The following is a 4829-nucleotide window of genomic DNA, read 5'->3' as shown; positions in this document are numbered from 1 at the left end:
GGTGGTGGAGGAATGGGCATGCATGATGGCGGCCCCTAAAAAGTGACCACACTAAGCCAGCCCCACAGATCCCCATCTTTTCGGTCTTCCTCCTCCATCTCTCCTCAGTTACACCCCTTATTTTGTTCCTCTTATTTTCTGTGCTACCCTCCCTCTTTTCTCACTTTTCCAATCCTTTTCTCCTTCCTTTCCCACCTTCACTATTTCTGCCACCCATCTCCATACACTTCCCCACACGAGAAAAAATTATCTAGATTATACCAAGGAGAAACCAATGCCATATTTTATTTTCAAAATTATTAGACTTGAACAGTTAAATGACTCAGATGTAGAGCAACCATTGGGTAAATTGTAATTTTTTTATTGGAAAACAAATATACAACTTGGAATGGATTTTGAGGCAAATTGTGCCATAAGCAGATTTTAAGTGGCTAAACAAAGCTTAAAAAGCAAGTAACAATAAAAGAAAATGTTTCTGGTACAGGACCAGCAGTACAAAAAAATAGTGTACGAGTACCTGGATAATACACCCGTTTTGCAATAGTGCAACTTTTAAGTACATATTGTTGACTGTCCATAGTCCACGCAGAGTTACAACTCCACACTTCAACAACAACATGCTGACAGTTCCTAAAGAAAACTACTTTAAAAAAGGCATAACCCAGATGTTCCCTCATTTGACCAACTCCATCTAACTTTAGATGTGCAGAAGGGCTTAGATATATCCAGAGTAAGCCACATGCAACATGTTACTTGATCAATTTTCTAAAATAAGGTTTCAGGACAATGACAGTAAGATAAGGGAAGAAAACATGGAGGAATGAAGTCCTAATTACTATACATGCATATTTTTTTGACAGTAGGGAGAAATCTTTTACAGATAAGTTACAAACAAAGAAAAGGCAAATAAACAATTTTGTACAAGAAATTTAACACATTCTGTACAAGGTCTTCACTTTGCTGTCATCATTTGTACAAACTCTTCATAGTTTACTTGACCATCACCATCAATATCTGCTTCCCTGATCATTTCATCAACTTCTTCATCTGTTAACTTCTCTCCAAGGTTTGTCATCACATGGCGAAGTTCTGCAGCACTAATATAGCCATTGCCATCCTTATCAAACACACGGAATGCTTCTCTAATTTCTTCTTCACTGTCTGTGTCTTTCATTTTTCTTGCCATCATTGTCAGAAATTCAGGGAAGTCAATTGTGCCATTACCATCAGCATCTACTTCATTAATCATGTCCTGTAACTCTGCTTCTGTGGGATTCTGCCCAACAGACCTCATTACAGTTCCCAATTCCTTTGTTGTTATAGTTCCATCACCATCTTTGTCAAATAGTGAAAAAGCTTCTTTGAATTCTGCAATCTGCTCTTCGGTCAGTTGGTCAGCCATGCTGCAAGCACTACCAGTTTCTGAGATGTGACCACACAACCAGTCAGCTCGCTCGCTCCACTCGGACTCTTTCCTAACCTCTTAATGTTGAAGTGATTGGTACCTGATTATCTCTCTATGTCTCCTCATTCTCTTGTTGGTCTTATCCAGTCTTCAAATAAAATCTATATGTGGGTCAGACATGATAGCTCACGCCTGTAATCCCAGCACTTTGGGAGGTGGAGGTGGGTAGATCACCTGAGGTCAGGAGTTCCAGAGCAGCCTGACTATCAAGGTAAAACCCTGTCTCTGCTGAAAATACAAAAATTAGCTGAGGGTAGTGGCAGATGCCTATAGTCTCAGCTATTCAGGAGGCTGAGACAGGAGAATTGATTGAACCCAGGAGTCAGAGGTTGCAGTGAGCCGAGATTGCACCACTGCACTCCAGTCTGGGTGATGGAGCAAGACTCTGTAAAAAAAAAAAAAAAAAAAAGGAAAAGAAAAAAGAAAAAATATTCTATATGTGGATGTGTGGATGCTGTCTAAATTTATAACCAGCTCAGAACTCTGTCCTAAATTCCAGACTCATATCCAACCACCCACTCGATTTCTTCATTTGATTCTCCAATAGACAAGTCAAATTCAGCACATCCAGGATGAAACTCCTGATTGTCCTCCAACACTTAGAATCCTCACAGCCTTTTCTATTTCATTCCACTTCCTTGGGCCAAGACTATGAAATTATGCTTAATTCTATTTCCCTCACACCACACATAAAATTTTAGAAAACCCATTTTGCCCTGTCTTCAAAATGTATTCATAATTTGACCACTTTTCACCACTACTACTTTTTCACTCTTATCACTGTGGGCCAAGCCACCATTATTTCTTAGCTGGACAACTGCATTCAGCCTACTAATTGGCTTTTATGTTTGCCCACTTGAGTCAATTCACAATACAGCAGTTAGACACATCTTTTAAAAGTGTAAGTCAGCTTGACGGGATGGATATCCCATTCTCCATGATGTGATTCTGTCACATTACATGGATGCCTGTGTCAGAATATCTCATGTACCCCATAAATATACACATCTACTATGTACCTTCAAAAATTTACAATAAAAAACACAAAAAGCGTAAGTTAGATTATGCCATTCCTCTGCTCAAAACACTACAAAACTTCTCATTTTATCCAAAGAAAGGCCAAAGTCGTTAAAATGGTATGTGCGATACTACATGATTTGGTCTCCACCCCTCCACCTCCCTTTACTCTTCTTTTTTACTCTTTCCACCCAGACTGGCCTTCTTGTTATTCCTAGAAATTAGTTCACCTGAGAGTAGGACTTTTGCATTGCCTATTTCTTCTCTTTGGATTTCTCTTCAAACACTTCTACACAAGACTCATTCCCTCATCACCTTGGAGCTTGTGCTCAAATCTCACTCTTTCAATGGAGCCCATCTGACCTGCTAAATCATGGCTCTCACGTCTAATATTCTTGATTTCACTACTTTACCTTTGCTTTCAACATAGCACTTATCATCCTCTAATATGCTATGTACAAGCATACCTTGTTTTATTACTCTTTGCTTTATTGTACTTGGCAGGTATCTTTTTTTTAAATGACGAATTGAAGGTTTGTGACAACCCTGTGTCCAGCAAGTCTATTGGTACCATTTTTCTAACAGCATGTGCTTACTTTGTGTCTCTGTGTCACGTTTTGGTAATTCTTGCAATATTTCAAAATGTCTCATTATTATTATATCTCTTATTATATCTTTTATGCATCAAATAGCACTCATGAGCACTCTTTGATGTTACTACTACAATTGTTTTGGAGCACCACAAACTCTGCCTATATAAGACAGATAACTTAATTGATAAATGTTGTGTGTGTTCTAACTGCTCCACAGTGATCTCTCATCTCTCTCACTTTCCTCTGGCCCTCCAATTCCCTGAGAGAGAAGAGTATTGAAATTAGGCCAATTAATAACCCTACAATTACCTCTAAGTGTTCAAGTGAAAGGAAAAATCACATGCCCCCCACTTTCAATCAAAAATTAGAAACAAGTTTAGTGAGAAAGAAATGTTGAAAGCCAAGATAGGTTGAAAACTAGGCATCTTACGCCAAATAGTTAGCTACGGTGTGAATGCAAAGAAAAAGTTCTTGAAGGAAATTAAAAGTGCTACTCCATTGCACACACCAATAATAAGAATTCAAAACAGGCTTACTGATGATATGAGGAAAGTTTTAGTGGTCTGGATAAAAGATTAGATCAACCACAATATTTCCGTAAGCCAAAACCTAATCCAGAAGAAGCTTCTAACTCTCTCCAATTTTATGACTGCTAAGAGAGGTGAGGAAGCTGTAGAAAAAAAGTTTGAAGCTAGCAGAGGATGTTTCATGAATCTAAAAAAAAAAAAAAAAAAAAAAAAAAAAAAAAAAAAGCCATCTCCATAACATACAAGTGTGAGGTGAGGCAGCTAGTGCTGATAGAGAAGCTGCAGCAAGTTATCCAGAAGGTCAATGATGAAGGTGGCTCTACTAAATAACCAGTTTTCAATGTAGACAAAACAGCTTTCTATTGGAAGAAGTGCCATCTAGGACTTTCAAAGCTAGAGAGGAGAAGTTAATGCTCGGCTTTAAAGCTTCCAAGGATAGACTAAGCTCTTGTTAAGGGCTAATGCAGCTGATGACTTTAAGTTGAAGGCAATGATCATTTACCATTCTGAAAACCCTAGAGATTTTAAGAATTATGTTGCATTTATTCTGCCTATGCTGTACAAATGGGCATAACAAAGCCTGGATGACAGCACATCTGTTTACAGCATTGTTTACTCAATATTTTAAGCCCACTGTTAAGACTTACTGCTCAGAAAGAAAAGATTTCTTTCAAAATATTATTGCTGATTGACAATTTACCTGGTCACCCAAGAGCTCTGATGGAGATGCACACAAGAGCACTCATGGAGATGTGCAGGGAGACTAATGTTGTTTTTATTCCTGCTAAAATAACATCCATTCTGCAACCCGTGGATCAAGAAGTAATTTTTATTTTCAAGTCTTACTATTTAAGAAATATATTTCATAAGTCTATAGTCCCTTAGGGGGATTCCTCTGATGAATCTGGGCAAAGTCAATTGAAAACCTTCTGGAAAGGATTCACTATTTTTGATGCCATTAACTATATTCATGATTCATGGGAGGAGGTCAAGATATCAATATTAACAGGACTTTGGAAGAAGTTGATTTCAACTCTCATATATGACTTGGAGGTGTTCAAGACTGCAGTGGAGGAAGTCACTGCAGATGTGGTACAGATAAGCAAGAGAAATAACATTGAAAATGGAGCCTGAATAGGTGACTGAATTGCTACAATCACATGATAAAACTTGAATGGATGAGGAGTTGCTTCTTAGGGATGAGCAAAGAAAGTAGTTTCTAGAGAT

At 38.1% G+C, this 4829-nt stretch overlaps 1 pseudogene across 1 annotated transcript; it reads right to left on the bottom strand.

The window, feature by feature from the left end:
- Positions 1 to 340: 340 nt before the first annotated feature.
- Positions 341 to 1473, bottom strand: LOC108527093 (calmodulin pseudogene; annotated as a pseudogene). The gene has a single exon (XR_001884691.1). The product of XR_001884691.1 is annotated as a calmodulin pseudogene (transcript).
- Between the last annotated feature and the right edge of the window lie 3356 nt (positions 1474 to 4829).

Source organism: Rhinopithecus bieti, unplaced genomic scaffold (assembly GCF_001698545.2).
Source record: "Rhinopithecus bieti isolate Rb0 unplaced genomic scaffold, ASM169854v2 scaffold_3316, whole genome shotgun sequence".
Taxonomy (NCBI): domain Eukaryota; kingdom Metazoa; phylum Chordata; class Mammalia; order Primates; family Cercopithecidae; genus Rhinopithecus; species Rhinopithecus bieti.
This window is presented reverse-complemented; position numbering and strand designations above follow the sequence as displayed.